This window comes from Notothenia rossii (genome assembly GCF_949606895.1).
Source record: "Notothenia rossii genome assembly, chromosome: 10".
Lineage (NCBI taxonomy): Eukaryota > Metazoa > Chordata > Actinopteri > Perciformes > Nototheniidae > Notothenia > Notothenia rossii.
In genome coordinates, this window is record NC_136908.1 from 31,254,670 (window position 1) to 31,274,108 (window position 19,439).

General features: G+C 41.9%; 1 long non-coding RNA gene across 1 annotated transcript in view; it reads right to left on the reverse strand.

Annotated features, from left to right (window-relative positions):
• Window positions 1-3,554: 3,554 nt before the first annotated feature.
• Window positions 3,555-19,439, reverse strand: part of LOC307022543 — an 84,790-nt gene continuing 68,905 nt past the window's right edge. Inside the window, exons 2-3 of the long non-coding RNA XR_013803434.1 lie at window positions 13,316-13,342; window positions 3,555-3,755 (exon numbers count right to left, since the gene is read on the reverse strand). This is a non-coding gene — a long non-coding RNA (uncharacterized lncRNA). The remainder of the gene's footprint in view (window positions 3,756-13,315; window positions 13,343-19,439) is intronic.

Here is a 19,439-nt window from a genome sequence, read left to right on the forward strand (position 1 = left end):
CAATTGCCATTATCTCTTTCATTTTCAGTGTTTTTTCCACATCATTACTCACTCTTACTAGTGCCTCTATTGTGGACCGCCCTTTACAAAATCCGCTCTGAAAACTACTCAGCAGCCCTTTCTGTTCCAGTACATGTGAGAGCCTACAGACAATGACCTTTTCCATCCATTTACATAGGTGTGATGTAAGAGCTATTGGTCTGTAGTTACTAGGGTTAGCTCAGCTAACTTAGCTGTATCTTTCCCTGGCTTATTGAATGGTAGCACAACTGCTGTTTTCCACAAACTTGGTATATCTCCTTTTCTCCAGATTTTGGAGACAGTACACTGACACGGTTACCTAGCTCATTACGAGAACAAAGAACACGGACTACCGGTTCCACCAAACTTCGAAATAAAACTATGCTTCCTTCTCTACTTTATGCTAATGATTTTGTACTACTATTTTTTCTTTCCACACAAATGTTACAAAGATAACTTGTACTTTTCAGAGTGTTGTGTTTTCAGTAGTGTAATGGTGTGCGTCTATTAGTGATGTTACGTATTGCGCCAAGGCTTCGGAGCGTGTCGAGTAATCCCCGAAGCTTTTTGTGAAGCGCTTGTATCGTTTTGGGCCAGTGACGTCACTGATGATAAACGAAGCCTTGCTGCCCCTCAATACCACGTGACTGCTTCAGAAAGTGCTTTAGATCGGTTGAATCACAACGCTCATATTAATTACCCATGGATGTATAATAAGAACGAACGATATTACCCTTCCTGTACCCGGTGACACGATGGAATTAAAAGAGCTCAGACCCTCACTTATATAGAGGTCAGAACATGTCATAAGTATAAATAAATGTAGGAATAAAAACATGAATCAATTAATAAATAGGATCCAGTGTTTTCATATACATTCAGTGTGTGTGCTGTGGCTCACCTGGAAGGCAGTTGACTTTCACCCGCAGGGTCCCTGGTTCAACGACTGGTCGTCGATACGTATTTTTTGTTTGTTTGTAAAAGCTACAGCTAAATGTGATAATGTGGTTGATAAATGTATTCTTTGTATGGTTTAGCCTGTCTCAGGCTACAACATGGTTAAGTTTACAAATATTATTAAGGAATACAAATCCCTCTTTACAATGTTTACCAGTCTCCTTAGGCTTTTCAATCCCAATAATTAAACTGGAATAAAAACAATATTGTTAACATGAAAATATGATTTTATGTTCGTTGTTTAGAGTTATTCTCCCGGGATTACACCGGGTCCGTCTGCGCCGCGTTGCGGCCCATCCACACGGTGGCGTGCGTTGAAGCTTCAACACTTCTTCCCATTAACTTTGAATGGGGTGACGTTACGCTTTCCGGAACTGCATTGTGGTTCCGTCGCTTCGCTCCAAAGTTGAGAAAAGTTCAACTTTTGAAGCTTCGACGAAAGCGTCAGCCAATCAAATCATATGCCAGTACAAGCTCTAGCCAATCAAACCACGTTGTGCGTTGAAGCTTGCCGGTGGGCGTGTCTGAAACTCAACCAACAACCAATCACATGAATATCCCTCCCCGGACACACAAGCACACGGTTTGATTGGCTAGAGCTTGTGCTGGTATATGATTTGATTGGCTGACGCTTCCGTTGAAGCTTCAAAAGTCTAACTTTTCTCAACTTTTGAAGCGAGCAGCGCGAACAAAACGAAGCGACGGAACCACAATGCAGTTCGGCAAAGCGTGACGTCACCCCATTCAAAGTGAATGGGAAGAAGCATTGACGGGCCGTAAGGCTTCATCTCGCCATCACCATATGGGCTTAGTTTGTCTCATAAATATTTGTGTGAAAAAGGCAGTGTCCATTCTTTGTGAAACATTTATTTGAAAATTCTTCAAATACAAATTCATGTCAATGTAGAGAACAGTTTAGATGAATAGCCTTGTACAACAAGACGGAGGAAAGGAGAGCCCGAGTTTCACTCCCAAGTGACTCCATGCCCCTGCAGAGCCCAGTATAACTATTCCACCCGGCTTTTCATGCGTCTGCACATCCTCCAGATCCAGATCCTTCAGTCACACCTGTCGGAGCGAAACAGTTAGTGACCTGTGTTTGGCTGCCACACATTCTCAACAGGAGCTGAACAGTCCGAGTGTCCCGGTGCGCTGCGAGTAAACTTCATTTTGCATCAGTTGAACCAAAAAACTGAATCATCATAGACCATCTCAGACCAAAGCTCTTCCAAGTCCCATTAGATCCATTAAGCCAGAGTCATATTTACTGCACTGGCCCATTTATGATGAGCCAGTGCAGTCCTAGATTTAACCATTTTGTAATAAAGCCCATCAACAATTCTGCATTATTACACTCACCCTCAGTAGAACTCCAGCCTTGGAGTAAGCATCCAGGTATGTGTGGTTGCAGACGTGGTGTAGTAAACTCCATGCTGGGACTCGTTGTAGATCTAAAGAACAAAGAGCACATGTTGCAGTCACATACATGCCAACCTTTCCAAATCCAAAAGAGGCTATAGGTTTGCGCGCGGCAAATGTGCACGCCCAAATGAGGTTATCAGAAGAAATGGAACCCCAGTAATTACATGTATAAACCATGTATTTAACATATATTGCATAATTGTATGCATTTTTCAGAAAAAGTGGTAGTTTGGTAAACAGTGACATCAACGACATGTCTGGTCTGTAAAATGCCCGAAAAGTAAAAGAATGGGAGATAAATATCCCAAAGTCTCCACATTTCATTATATTTTTAATGTGTTTCTGGTCCTCTTTCAGTTGAGACAGTGTGGATGAAGGATGTGTCAGGATAAAGCCAGGTTCATATTCTTGTTTCATGTTGATGGCATATTAGAGTCATAGGTTTTGCACAGAGAGAAATATCTTTGTGTCGCGCGATATATCAGAAAATACTGCATTAAAAAAGTCATTTCCTGCATTTTTCTCCTGAAAAAGTGTGATATAAATAATGTACAGGCTTTCAGATTGCTGTAGTTCACTAAACAGAGACATATAACGACATGTTTGGTGTTGAAAATGTCAGAAAAAGTGAAAGAATGGGAGATAAATGTCCCCAAATCTCAAAATTGTATTATATTTTGTGTGTGAGTGTGTGGTCCTCTTTCAGTTGAGACACTGTAGGATGCTTCTGGAAAAGACCAAACACTGGAAGTCTTTCAGTCGCCAACATGTGTTTTCGAGACACTTATATTAACGGGGAAATCCTGCAGGACTCAAATGCCAGTCCAGGGTCTATGGAGTGTCATTTTTATTTGTTATAGTTTGGGAAGATTGAAAATCGTCAGGGAAAGCCAGCTAAGTCGGTAGGCGGTAGAAACATGTCAAAAGCGGTAGACTACCGCCCAAATCGGTAGGGTTGGCAGGTATGCAGTCAGGTCTCCCTCCATCACAGTACCAATGGCTGCCACACATTCTCAACAGGAGCTGAACAGTCCGAGTGTCTCAGTGCGCTGTGAGTAAACTTCAGTTTGCATCAGTTGAACCAAAAAACTGAATCATCATAGACCATCTCAGACCAAAGCTCTTCCAAATCCCAATAGATCCATTAAGCCAAGGTCATACAATTCCAAGATCACATGGTCCATTTATGATGAACCAGTGCAGTCCCAGATTTAACCCTTTCTAATAAAGCCCAGCAACAAAACTGCATTATTACACTCAGCCTCAGTAGAGGTCCAGCCTTGGAGTCAGCATACAGGTTTGTGGTTGAGATGTGGATATGTCCCAGCAACTCCTTCCATCAGTGTGTGGACAAGCTGCAAGGCAACGGGACATCAGTACCAGCACATGGCAAAGCAATGAGACGTTTAGAGAACACACCTGATGATGTTAAGCCCATGCAGCGCCATATAGATAGAAAAGTGACGACATCTCCGTTCACTCCAATGGACCAGTTTTTTTACCGCAATGGCGGATCGTGGAGCTCTCAATAGTTCCCCGGAAGTTAGCTTGCCGCTGACTTTCGGGGCTATCTGCGGATAGCAGCGCAGTAGAGTTGCAGCATAATAGACCGTTCGTGTTGGACTTTTAAAGGTAAGAAGACGTTTAAAGATTTATATTGCGGATATTATCAGCACATCTGACTCAAATTAACATGTGTATTAAAGGATGTCAGTGGATTATCCCTAAATTAGTAGATTTAGGGAACGTTTACAGATAACAGATTAGGCTAGGATTCCGGATAAAGTTAGCAACACACGTTAACCACGAACAGCCTATTCATCCGTTCTCTTAATGTTATTTCAACCCAACGTTGTGGAATTAGAGAGAAGAGGCTTCTTAACGTGCTTTTATCCGGGGTGGAGGGAGTTAAATATTAGCTAAATATAACATTGGTGCGTGTAGTTGTAGTGGGTGGAGGTGGTGAAATGAGGATATCTTTTTTGGAGTTCAAGCTAGTATATTATAGTTAACGTTACACAATAATAAGGAAGAGTGCTATTTGTGTGATACATCGCTATTGATATGGATTTAGAGTGCATATTTGAGACTTCCAAACAGTAAATGTTGGAGAAATACTGTTTTCTCCACTCTTTGGGTTGTTTTTGCACTGATATCTTGTGTGGCTCTGAACTGTGTATGACCTTGCAGCTGCCTCTTCTTGTGATAGGAGGAGGTAGGGCATTTCAGGTTGTTGATATTTATGAGAAGACAGACTTGCTGTCTCCTAAATATCTAATTTCTATGAAGCGTGAAGGAAGTACGTGACTCTTTCCAGAAGACGTCACAGATGACCCATCGCAGATGACCCAACTTTCCGACACCCGCGGCTGATATTAGCGCCACCTCGATTTACGACTTTGTTGTTATCTCCGTGTTTTGGACTATATAAGCCTGATGTTTTTTGCTGCTCCGTTGAGCAACATACCTCATGTGTGTGAGTTAACCCATATCCTTTGTATGTGATTTAACTCTGCTCCTTCTTGCAAGAATAAATTAGTTACCTGACCATTGATTCTCAACCTGGTGTAGAGTGATATTTTTCTAACATATTGGTCCTTCGAGCCGGATCCAAGATCTCCTTTTTTCTCCGGGCAAACGAGCCTGACACTGTGCACAGGGAGTCGGGAGACTCTTTGAAAAAGACCCCTACCTTGTTTCCCTTACAAAGAAACAATTTGGTAAATAGGGGGGCCAGGTTACGCTGGAGAGGAGAGGAGTGACGGATCCTTGAACTACCGACACAGGAGAGAACATCAATACAGGCACCGTTTTGGTTTCAAACCCCTGGTTCGCGGAAGGATACCAAAAAAGTCCTAGAAGGACACAGGTAAACTTATCTAAAGTACTTTTAAATGGTTTGTGGTTTCAAACTAGAGGCCTTAAGTTAAAGTAGTTTGTGATTCAAACTATGAGGCCAGTTTTTTTTTAGTTTCTTAAAAAACTAAAGGATCTTATAGTTCGTGGGTACATTTTCTTAGTTTTACTAAAACTATTGTGTGACTTTATAGTAGGATACAAGGTACGGCTATTTTATAGTGGGAGACTGAGTACGGCTATGGGTATTTTCTTAGTTTTGGGGAAAACTAGGACAGTTTGGTTTTCTTAGTTTTGCTAACAACTATGGTGAGTCTATAGTACGAGGTACGGCTATGGGCATTTTCTGAGTTTTGGGGAAAACGTTGACATTTTAGTTTTCTTAGTTTTGCTAAAACTATTGCGAGCTTATAGTACGAGGTACGGCTATGAGTATTTTACCTAGTTTTGGGGGAAACTAGGACAGTTTAGTTTTCTGGGTTTTGCTAAAACCCTTGTGAGTTTTATAGTTTATGCGTAAGCTATAGGGCATTTTTACTTAGTTTTGGGGAAAACTATAGAAGTCTAATCATGGTTTCATGCTGCAGCAAGACCCGTGGGAAGAAGATAGAAACAGAAATAGTCATCTTATCAGGAGATGCTAAATGGATGAAGGTGATCGCATAGAACGAGTGTGAATAGATTAAAAAGTGGCAAAATAAATACAACTTCCAAGGGAGGTTAGTGGTAGAGGACTGCCAACAATTGATTGATAGCATCGAGAATAAATGTAATGGGAATGGAAAAAGGGAGGAAGAAGAGGATTTATTAGGGGCTATGATGTGGTTAGCCGAAGCAAGGAATAGAAGGGAAGGACATGAGAGAGAGGTACAGAGGAGAAGGAGAGAAAGGGAAAATGCTGAGGAAACAGCTAAATCAGAAAAAGAGAAATTAGAATCAGAAAAGAAGAAATCAGAAAATGAGGTTTTGTATAACTTGTATCCTAATCTCCCCTATTCCGAGAAACTGGAGAAACTTGACGATCAAGTGATATGCAGACGCCGCCAACCCCCTCCTCCGTATCTCCCTCCTGTGGGACCTGCTGTGATGCAGGAGCAATGGATAGATGAAAACCATGCACAAGCTCAACACCCCGGGGATCTCCTCGGACCCCTGACCTCCTGCTCGTCTCACCTCTCTACTCCCCCACCGACTCCGCTACCTTGGCCACCCGCTCCACCCTACCAACCACCTCCACACACCGACCCTCATGCTCCCGCGCAGAGAACAGCCGGCATGAGGGAGGAACCCAGCAACACACGGTCAGGTAAGACATTCAGAATGCCCATTATGCCAGTTATGAATATATCAGGGAATGTGACTGATTTTCTCAGGGGGGCATTTAAACTGAATGGGATGAAATTGGCAAACAAAAGAAAAAAAAGAAACAAAAGCAAACTGCCGTGTTTTTAACAGAGGATGAATCTGATGATTACACTTCGGATGTATGTTCTTTTGAATTACTTTTTTGAGGTGATCAAAGAGGGTGTGGACGGGGCCGTGGCGGAGGGGACGGACGAGGTGGAGGGCGAGGTGGGGCACGAGGTGGAGGACAGGGAGGAGGAAAATTCCCGGAGGGAAGTTGCTTCACATGTGGCAGATTTGGACATTGGAAAGAGAAGTGCCCAGCACGGGCGGCAAAGGAGGGAACGGAGGACTGGTTGGAGAAGGCATGACTAGAGCCAAGTGCATCTGCAAAATCAGGTCATGTATTATCACGCACAAACATAGACCCTGAACAGATGAAAAAGGTTAACGTAGAAAGTCAAACAACAGAAACAACTACAAAACAAGATAACCCAAATCAAGATGACCTAAGACAAAATGACTCCGATCTTGACGGTGACACAGAAGCAAGTTCAGATAACGTGTCTATCAGCTCATCCGATGAGGAAGTGGAGATTTTAGAATTAGGTACAGTAGAATTAATGCTGGCTCACGTAGAGAAACCATTTGTTACCTTAAAAGTAATGGGAATAGATGTAACGAGATTATGCAAAACCGTTTGTTCAAACAGCAGATTGTAAGAATGGATTTATGACGTCAGTACTCACTCAACTACATGGGGGGAAAAATAGACCAGTGGCATTTTACTCCTCACAGTTTGACACCATAGCTCGAGCCATGCCCATTTGTTTACAAACAGTAATAGCAGCTTCCATGGCAGTACAGGCTTCTGCAACAATAGTGCTTTTTAGATCCTTGACTCTAAAAGTAACTCACGCAGTGTCCGTACTATTGCTACAAAATAAACAAACCTATATGTCACCAGCTAGACATTTAGCATGCATGGCTACGTTGTTATCACAACCAAATCTTACTATCGAGAGATGTACTTCTTTAAATCCAGCTACACTACTGCCAGTAGAGATAGATGGGGAACCATATGACTGTATCGCAGAAACTGAGAACAGAGTGTTACCAAGGACAGACCTGACGGACATTCCCTTCCCAGATGCAGACATAACGATGTATGTTGACGGTTCATGTAATAGGAATCTTGATGGAACTAATGCAACAGGCTATGCTGTAGTGACACAGACGAATCTGCTCAAGGGCGCAGCATTGGCGTCTCACTTATCAGCACAGGCAGCAGAACTAATCACACTAACAGAGGCATGCAAACTGGGAAAAGGGAAGACAGTTAACATTTATACAGACAGCAACTATGCTTATTCATGTATACATGTGTTTGCACAACAATGGAAAAATATTACACATAAAGATTTGATCCTATCACTTTTGGATGCAGTACAACTCCCTAAGAGAGTGGCGGTCTGTAAGTGTGCACCACACACTACAGGGACGGACCCAATTTCCACAGGGAACCGAAAGGCAGATGAAGAGGCTAAGAAAGCAGCGCAAAGACAGTGACAGGACAATGACCAATATATTTCTGAAAATATGGAACACATTGATCATGACATACTAAAAGACATCCAAGCGAATGCACCTGACAAAGAAAAGGTATACTGGAAGAAGAAGTTATGTACACAGAATAAAGAGGGGTTGTGGGAAAGTTGAAGGAATATTTGAAGTATTAAAGTAACGTGGTATGGCAGGAAAGTTCAATCTGGTATATTCCTTTTAATGTCACCTTATATATATTCATGTGTGTTAAATTAGAAGGGACAAAGTATCTTTTCCCTCCCCCAATATATTGAGGTGAAGTCCTTGTGTTTAGAGAAGAGATGTGAGCAGGGGACATCCTTATTTGGAGATAGTCCCAAGACGCTGGAATGTTTCCCTCGTAAAAGAAGGGTGTGCGTTACACATTCTTGGAGCAGATGTGTGTGTGTTTTCATTGCAGTAAATATATGTGCTACATGATTACTGGTCAACTATACCTCTGTTCTTATTCTTTCATGTGTGGGTACTAAATGGCTACAAACATTGTGGAGAAATTAGCTTAAACATCTTTTATTACTCTATATGAAATGGAAGCAGTTTTTTATGACAGGGACGAGAGAGTTGGGGGAGGGGACACATTCCGAAGAGTTTCAGCATGTCAATTATCAGGGGAATCGACTTGTTTTCAATAGATATGTGTGGTTGGTTACTTTGTATTAATAATAACAGTATGTGTAAAGGAAGCTGGAAATATACAATGTGAAACCTTTTATTTGAAGTAAAGATGTGAACAATAGCTCAAACAAATGGAAGGGCCGTAGGACAAATGAGTGTGTTCTCTGTATTAGGCCTGTGTGAAGTTTGACTATTTGAAAAGCATCTCTAATACTGCTTAAGAGCATAGGTAATGTGTTCCTCGTTATTATTGATATGAAAGTAATTAACATGTATTACGTATATTTAGCCAACTATAACAACTATATCTTAAAACATACTTTTAACTTGTGTGTGGTAACCTGAAGGGGGGAAGATGGACTCAGGGACAAAGGGCCATAAAGGAGGTGTGTGCTGGCTACAAGATGTGAACCAGGTTTCTTCTGCTGTGTCGCACTGATTGGGTGCGACAGGCCATGTGTTGGTCTCTGACAATAAGATGACCTCGGGGGGGAAAGCCCGCACACACCCCCTCCTGTGTTTTTAGTATGAAACACTGTGTTTTCCAGGGGTTCGACCTCTTTTTCTTCAGGCTGACCAGGAGGGTAGGACAGGAGAGAGAGCAGGAAGTACTTCCTTTGTCTTTGTGTTTGTATTTGTATTTTGTATTGTTACTGTTTATCATTAAAGCAAGATTATTGTTTAACTTGTATTCTGGTGTTTCTTAATCCCTTCCTTTTCACGAATTCACCCAGCTTATCAAACGACACGCGGAGACGAGGTTGGTTTTAAACATCCTCCAAATCTCCAACAAAGTACAGAAGGCAAATTTGTATTACCAAAAACCTTATTTCGATATGCAGCTATATTGAGCCATGGGTTGGACCACGGCTCAATAGTGGGGATGGTGGAAGTAATAGAGAAGATATTCACAGCCTATGGCTTTACAAACTACTCTAAAAAAAATTGTTTAGCATGTTCTGTGTGTGCACAGTATAACCCTCAGGGACAGTTCAAACCAAAGAGAGGTAAAATACCTGAGCCCCAGTATCCGTTTCAGCACATTTGCATGGACTTTATTGAACTAAATAAATGTGAGGGAATGAAATACTGTCTAACAATCATTGACATGTACTCAAAATGGATTGAAGTTTTTCCAACTAGGAATCCAGATGCATTGACAGTGGCTAAAGCATTGACAAATCACATAATCCCACGTTTTGGAATTCCGGAAAAGATCTACTGTATAGTGATAATGGCACACACTTTGTAAATAAAATAATTCAGGATTTGACAGCTGTATTTGGAATACAAATAAAACGACGTTGTTCTTATCATCCATAGTCAGTGGGGTTGATACTGTAGAAAGAAATAATGGTACAGTAAAAGCTAAACTGAAGAAGATGATGGCCGAGACAGGGAAAACATGGAAGAGATGCTTAGCACCAGTGATGCTGAGCATGCACATCTTACCTAGTGCTAGAGGGCTGTCACCTTTTGAAATGTTATATAAAAGACCATATTATCCGCCTGAGTTAAAACCATTTGTAAGAGAGGACGAGGGAATGAGTGAAGACACAGCAGAGTATATGGCAGAAATGATGAGAAGAAAAGAGATCACAAATGTTATTGTCCCCTCTGCACAGGAAGTACCTGACACTACACAGACAGTGAAACCAGGAGAGTGGGTGTTCACCAGAGCAATAAAGAGGAAGAGCTGGCACTCGCCCAAGTGGGAGGGTCCCTACCAAGCACACCTGTCTACACCGACTGCAGTTAGAGTGGCGGAGAGACCATCCTGGATACATCTGACTTTGAAGCTGTTTAAACCTAAAGACAGAAACTCACCTCTACTGTGGTGAAGTCTGGCTACAAAGGGAGGTGATTCCAATAAGGGCACTTGTCTCAAACCAGTAAAGAAACCAAAAGAACCCAGTAGAATTTAAAGAGTGGACGTTAGCAGGGAAACAGTAACGGGTCTGAGTGATAGAAACTGACGATGTACAGACAAAGAATTAGGCCATGGCATCCATTCGGATTACATTAAAACATGTGCCTGTACAATCTACCTACCTCAGCCGTTTTGGATACTTTTGTATATGAATTTTTAACCAATATAATCATTTGTATTTTCCAAGTTCTATGTTATTCCGTAGTATAAACAGGAGGGATATGTTGGAGAAATACTGTTTTCTCCACTCTTTGGGTTGTTTTTACAACCCAATATAATATATAATATATATATAATATAAGCCTGATGTTTTTTGCTGCTCCGTTGAGCAACATACCTCATGTGTGTGAGTTAACCCATATCCTTTGTATGTGATTTAACTCTGCTCCTTCTTGCAAGAATAAATTAGTTACATGATCATTGATTCTCAACCTGGTGTCGAGTGATATTTTTCTAACAGTAAACAAAAACGTAACTTATGGGTGAGTGTTTTTAGCAGAGCCATATAATGTCCTTGTGATTCTCTTGATTATTACCTGTCTGTATTATGTTGCAGCTCAGCTGATTTTGGATTGATGGCAAAGGGAGAGGGACTTAAGTGAGAGTGAAAACACAAGGTAAGTTTCAAATAGGTCAGCAATTTCCCATCCTATAGGTTGCTAGATGTATCTAACTCTTTCTCCTGTCTCCCTCTCTCAGCACAAGAACCCCAGGGGGATTCAATGGAGCCTGAAGACCTGCAATGAGACCCTCACCCTGCACCTGAGTCTCAACTCCCAGAGTTTTGCAAGCCTCTCCCTGTTCCTTATTTTGATTAAACAGAAGTTAAGCTTCCCAATGGTGTGGTCTTAGTTTTGTGAAAAATATGATTACCTCACATATTTTGTTGCTGTTGTTGTCTTTGGTGATAGTTAAATTGCTCCTGCTGATTTGAGCCAGCCATTCTTTCCTCCTCTCTGTGTCAGTGGGGAAACTTTACATGTGTACTCCTTTCTCTGAGCACTTGGAGCATCCCCAGGCAGCACAGCAAACCACGGGGGAGACGATATGCCAGGACAACACAGAGGAAAAGGCACAGACAAACTGCATGACATGCTATTCAATGTTTATTGAATTCCATTTGTTTACAATGGATGTTCCTAAAACAACACATTTAACATCATCATCATGCTGCTGCTGCTGCTGCTGCTAGTCCTTTGACTCATTGTGCTGTCAGTTGACCATCATTGATAGGCACCTGTGGGTCTCCTGTCCTTTCTGAAAGTCATAAAGATTACATTAGTACTTTAGATAACTTGTGTCCTCAATTACCATGGGATTACTGAAACCACCATGAATTAAAGAAATGCTAGAAATGTATCTAATCTGAATTTTGAAACCTTCTTTCCCATCCCCTCCCTCTAAATATATCAATAAACATTAGGATCTGATGCTCCTGACTACCATACAGGTTTAAGAAGATAATATTGGTTTTAAAGAATTCAAAGCAATAAACAACAGGCTCTTTAACCAAGGCAACGTTAGCCTAACATGTATATGTTAACTGGTAAGATAGCTGTTCACACTATGTATATTTTTCTACTTTTTGTAATGCTATTTTATTTCTATTTAAGATGTTTACATTTTCGATTGTTTAATTCTAGTCTTTTAACTGTCTAATGTGCAATGCCTTGTCTTTTGCTGCTGCAGCGTAAACATTTCCCCAATTGGTATCAATAAAGTACTTCTTATTTTATCTTAATCCTCAAATATTAGCAAATATTACTTAAAAAAAACAAACAAACATTGATGTAACTACATAAACATATCGATATGTTGTACAAATATTGCAAATCAAAACCTTTATTGACCACTAATTACAAAAAATTGCATTTCTATCCTGGTATTAATGCATTCAAATCGGGATTCAAATGGACGGTCACGAACTTCCAGGGAACTATTGAGTCTCCCTGAACCACGTGACGATCAAGCATTTTGGATTTCCGTTGTCGCAACTCTTCTATCTATATGGCGCTGAGCCCATCTACTGCAATCACACCTCAAACTTGTCAGTAGAGGAATTTAACCAGTTACAACTTTTTTAAGGCCCTACGAAATGCGTTCACTAAACAGAAGCACTCATTATCTCAACATATAAAAAACAATTATACGGCCAGAAGTTATATAAATATTTGTAATTTTGCTGAGGCAAACCTCAGATTTCCAGTGAATGCCTGCCACTGTTTAAGTTGCACTGAAATGATGCAGCACAAATTACAGCCTGAGGCTTCTTAAGTGTGACAGCACTTCAAAAAAGGCACCATTCATAAGAAACTGCCTTTAATAATCAAACACATGTCTTACGCTTCAGATTTATCTTCATGGTCATTTGGAATAACTCAGTGTAGATAGTCCAGCAGTAACAAGTCTACATGATAAGCAGTACGTGGGTTCAACATACTGGTGTGGTTATGTGGTCAGTGCACTGTGAAGACATCTTCATCTTTTGTCAGAGACTCTAGTCTATGAAATCATCATCCCACATAGCAGAAGATGAAAGGAAACATGATTTAATAGCACACTTACCTAAGAGTCTCCAACATCTTGAGAAACCTGGTGATGAGATCAGAGCAAAGTATTAGAACATGTTCTCATGTTTGCACTTTGTTTAAAGTTCATATTGGGCATACTCAGAGCACTGTGAAGATATCTTCATGATTTATCAGAGACTCTAGTCTAGTTGATCATCATTGCAGCCTTTTGGTTCTCATTGCACACCATTGTGCTGCATCCCAACCACTCTAGTGATGGGAATTCCGGCTCTTCTTGGTGAGCCGGATCATTTGGCTCGGCTGACCAAGAAGAGCCGGCTCTTTCGGCTCCCAAACGGGTCTTCAGTTTACCACATATTATACCTTTTAATTAAATTAAATGTAGCCCTGTTTTGACTAATGAATGATGTACTGTATATGTGTACACATATATCACTTAAATTATTCAATACTTCCTTTGTACTGAAGTATTCAAAAGTAAAAATTACATGTTTAATATAAATGATTTGCTGTGGCCAAATGTTTTCATTGCATTGACAGACCCTTGTAACTCTCTGATACCACCCAATGAATGCACTGACTTGCTTGTAGAACCACGCTACACAAAGCAGATAGCAACACTTAAACTATTTAAAAAAGGGGGCTACTGTATCGACATTTTAAAATTATATTTAAAGAAAAGGCCCTGACAAAACAGCAGGGCTCTATTTCAGTAACTATTAGCTATAGGAAAAAAGACAGCAACAGCTGACATCAAATCTTTGCTGAGCCTATGGATAATCATAAATAAATAACATAGTGAAAATAAATATATTGCAGTGCTCAAAACAGCAGCATCCAACCGTCTCTAATCCTTGGATATTACATGATGTCACTGCATACATGCACGGAGCAGCTGTAGCGCGGAGATCATCATCATTCTGTCTTGTATTACTTAAAGTGGACCTATCCTGCTATATTTGAACAATATATTGTAGGGCCATACCTATATAAGGTATATAAATATAGTTTTTTTTTTTTAAATACCAAAAAGATCCTGCATTTTAGCCATGCCTCATTTCGCTCTATTTGCTCTTTCCAGCGCTGTTTTTGCAGGGGGCTGATTCTGGGTTATGGCTAGAAAGGATCCGTCTAGTGTAATACTCTCGCGATAGTTTGCAAGTCACGTGGCTGAATGTTTACGTTTGGCAGGCAGCCTTTCAGTTACGATCGTTAACATCAGTGGGCGACAGCAAATGATGGTGAGAAGCTAAACCATCTATTAATTATGTCAATGACAGGGAGTGTGATTGTTGAAATAGGGTGTTAGCGGTCTTGCTGTTCAAAGAAGAATGACAACACTGTAGATCACCAACACTATGGTTTATTTTTTATTCACAGGCAAGTCAACGTTGTCGCAGTAAAAGTCCCAAGATAGCTCCTGGTGCAATACAATGTTCCCTTTCAGTGTTTTACTATTATGTCTGATGTTTCTCTATTAATATTACTGCTGCATTAATGTGTATGTTGCATGTTACTGCTGTAAGTGTGTTTCCGAGCCGCTCCAACGAAAGTTACAACGAGAACGTGACGTCATATTTACACAAGACGGATCCTTTCTAGCCATAACCCTGATTCTGTGAGCTGCAGCTGACCACGCCCCCCTGCAGGAGAGGGGAGCGTGCTTTGAGATCAGCTGCTGGGCTGTCAGAAGAGGGGGAGAAAAAGAGATCTCCCTCCTCCGTGTTTTATTCTTATAGAAATAAGAAGAGAAGTAATGGGGCAGAAAACCTCCTTTTTATGCAGCGGTCCAGACATAGACATCAAATGGCGAAATATATTCAGTTGACAGTTACTTTGGGATTAGGGCAGAGATATCAAGATACTTTCCAAGGTTTGACATAATGAATTGTGCTACTTTTAAAGCAAGCAACGATGTTTTCAAATCTTTAATCAAAAAGCTCTTCAAAAACACTATCGAAGCAGTTCCTGCCGTTGCTACGTTACTTCAAACAGTAACAACGGACAATTTTTCTTAGCGGATGCATGTCAATTTAAATAAATACAACTATTTTTTAAATCAATACAATTATTTTCTAAATCCATAAAAGCATTTCAATTCATATTGGGAGTCATGTCGTTACTTTGTTGAGAATGTGGCCATGTAATAAGCGGGATAATGGGCACATTGCATAATGTGCCTTCATGCCGATCTAGATCCCTCCGCAAAAAAAAAGAAAAAACCGGCTCGTTCGCGGGCTCCCGTCGTTCACTTAAAGGCCCTGACACACCAGGCCAATTTCGGCCGTTTTCGTTAGTCGGAAGACGAAGCGTGTCTTGTCGCCCAAACTCAATTTGGTGTGTCCCGCACCCTCGGCCGTGACACGCCTTATTTGGACTGCCTGACCCGATGCATGGCCGATTCAACATGTTGAATCGGCCATGCATCGGGTCAGGCAGTCGGACCAAGCAATCACTCTGATTGGCTGTTCAGCTAGCGAATCAGTGCATGAGAAGCGAAACGGAAGTGAGGGACGTAAACAAACGATTTAAGAAGGCACACACAGACTGCTATTCATTTTCATCTCATCATGGCGATCTGGAATGACGGAAACGAAGACCTGCTCATCACCTTGATCCAGGAGAGGCCAGCTCTGTACAACATCACAGAGAAAAGGTACTCGAACCGAGTAGTGAAAACCGGACTCTGGCGAGAGATTGAAACACAACTTGGTTTCTCGGGTAAGATTATCTTTTTCATCAATTGAGCTCTTTAGAAGATACTGTTGGCTTTTTATTGCTTGCCAGCGTACAGTGACGTTAACGTGAAATGTAATTTGTTATTTCAACCTTGTGTTTTGTTGTTGTCCTGTTGCTAGCTGTTGCAAGCTGTGCAGTTTGGCACTGCATATAGATATGAATTGGACATGCTAACTAGCCACAATGCTTACATCGTTTATTTGTGTGCTTCAGAGAAAGAGCTGAGGAACAAGTGGGATTCTCTGCGAATCCAGTACACCCGGTACAGGAAACTTGCCCCTTCAGGTAGTTGTGGAGCACAAAGGACTGGCAGACAGCAGTGGATCCTGACCAGGCAGTTTTTAGAGCCCTACACAAGAAGGAAGGAGAGTACTTCGAACCTCACCATCACGGTAACTATTTTATTTGTTGAGTACAAATAAGTGTTTCTTGCTTCTTTCATTTACAAAAACATTATTTTCATTCATTTGGTGGTTACAGTGGTAAATATAACAATAACAGAATAATATATATATTATTATATTATAATTATTGATGTTCTCATCACCTTAATGTTGCAGCTGCTAAAGGAGGAGCTAATTTAAATTACATGATATACTGCTGGGTAGCTTATGAAATTCACCATAGGATCAATAACGCTTTTATCTTAACCTATAATAATAAATGATAAAATATGTCTTGATTATATTTTGTAGTGTTCTGAATCTTCTAGAAGTATGTCTTTAGCATCTGAATAGAGCCATCACAATGTGTCTACAATGTGCCTCTCACACTTGACCACACCCCAAACTAATGGCACACACATTTCAGGGTATTGTTTTGTTATGAATGCTTATAAACAGTTTTAAAAAGCCTTGGTATTAAATCCAACTAACTGTGAATTTATTTAAAAAAAATTAAGGAACGCCCGATGGCTGCAGAATCAACCCCCGGTGGCACCAGCAGTGAAACCTCGACCAGCACCACCGAGGAGTCCTTCCACTTTGATTCTGAGCCCTGCACTCCCCTGGCAGAATCCACCATCTGCACCACACCGCCACCGCTCGGAGAGAGGCCAAGCACACTCAGCACTCGAAGGCCTCCGGCGAAGCACAGGATGATGATACTAAAAGAGATACTGTCTACCGCTGTTCATTGTTCAAGGTTGAAATGTAAATGTGCAAGCCGGTTTTCTGCCCCTCTATTCACATGTAGCCTTTCATGCGTGATGGTTTCTTCATTCTCAAACTGTTGTGGAGCAGGATTAGTCTCAAGTATCTCAATATAATTATAGTATGTCTGCACTTTAAGTGCTCATTTCATCATTCATTCATGTATTTTATATTATACTGTACTAAAACTGAATCAAACCATAAACAAGGTGACCTGTTGGGATTACTATATATATATATATATATATAGACTTCAACCTCCAGACAGGGAAGATAGACGAACTAACATCTCTGTTAACCACCTTTGCTTTCTCACTGTCTCCATCCCCACTAACTCATAACGCTGGCAATGTCCTTGATCTCATATTCTCAAGGAACTGCACTACTGCTAACCTCTCTGTAAACCCGCTCCACACATCCGATCACTTCTTCATTTCATTCTCTCTACCCCTTTCCAAACATAACAACCTAATCTCTTCTAATTCTGCACCTGTCCGCCGCAACCTTCGTTCCCTCTCCCCCTCTACTTTTGCCTCATCGGTGCTCTCAGCCCTCCCTTCCTCTGACTCGTTCCAACTCCTGCCTCCATACTCTGCTGCAGAAACTCTCCTCTCTACTCTCTCATCCTCTCTGGACTCCCTCTGTCCTCTCACATCTCGGCAGGCTCGTCAGTCCCCTCCTGCTCCCTGGCTAAATGACGCACTGCGTGCTAATAGAACCATCCTTCGGGCAGCAGAGCGGAAATGGTGGAAATCCAAACACCATGACGACCTCCTAACCTATCAGGCTCTCCTCTCCTCTTTCTCTGCTTCGATCTCTCAGGCAAAAAGCACTTTCTTTCAAGATAAGATCCAATCTTCCTATTCCAATCCCCAAAAACTATTTTCTATCTTCTCCACCCTCTTGGACCCCCCCAAAGCCCCCCCCTCCTCCCTTCTGTCAAGCGACTTTGTTAACCACTTTGAAAAGAAGATTGATGATATTCGCTCTTCTTTTTCTGACTCACCTTTACTCACCGCTGGGTCACCAGACCCTCCCTTCACCCACACACTAACCTCCTTCTCCCCTCTCTCTCCAAGTGAGGTTCTTACCCTCGTTACCTCTGCCCGTCCTACCACCTGTCCTCTGGACCCTATCCCCTCAAACCTCCTTCAGACTATCGCTCCTGATATTCTACCGTTTCTCACCAATTTCATCAACACTCCTCTAACTTCTGGTCACTTTCCAAACAGTCTCAAGGAGGCAAGAGTAAACACTCTCCTAAAGAAACCCACTCTCAACCCGTCTGATGTTATAAACTACAGGCCTGTCTCTCTCCTCCCGTTCCTGTCTAAAACACTTGAACGCGCTGTCTTTAAACAACTCTCCTGTTATCTCCATCAGAACAACCTTCTGGATCCGCACCAGTCTGGTTTCAAGGAAGGTCACTCAACAGAAACTGCTCTCTTTGCTGTCTCTGAGGAACTGCACACTGCTAAAGCAGCATCCCTCTCCTCTGTCATCATCCTTCTGGACCTGTCTGCTGCATTCGACATGGTGAACCAGCAGATCCTCCTTCGCACTCTCCAAGAACTTGGAGTTTCAGGCACTGCACTTTCCCTCCTCACCTCATACCTCAAAGACCGCACCTACAGGGTAACTTGGAGAGGGTCCAAGTCCGACCCTTGTCAATGAACTACAGGGGTCCCTCAGGGCTCTGTTCTTGGTCCCCTCCTCTTCTCCTTGTACACAAACTCGCTCGGGTCTGTCATTATCCCGCATGGTTTTTCATACCACTGCTACGCTGACGACACCCAACTAATTCTGTCCTTTCCCCGCTCAGAGACCCAGGTCGTCGCACGCATCTCTGCTTGCCTAGCAGACATCTCTCAGTGGATGTCTGCTCATCACCTCAAGCTCAACCTTGACAAGACTGAACTGCTTTTCCTTCCGGGAAAAGATTGTCCCACTCTTGACCTAACAATCAACATCGGCACCTCTGTTGTTTCCCTGACTCAGACTGCAAGGAATCTGGGTGTGACCCTAGATAACAAACTGTCCTTCACTGCAAACATTGCTGCTACAACCCGCTGCTGCAGATACACGCTTTACAACATCAGGAGGATACGTCCCCAGCTGACCCAGAAATCAGCGCAGGTTCTGGTCCAGGCTCTCGTCATCTCAAGCCTAGACTACTGCAACTCCCTCCTGGCTGGTCTACCTGCATGTGCCATCCGACCTCTGCATCCAGAATGCAGCTGCTCGTCTGGTCTTCAACCTTCCAAAATT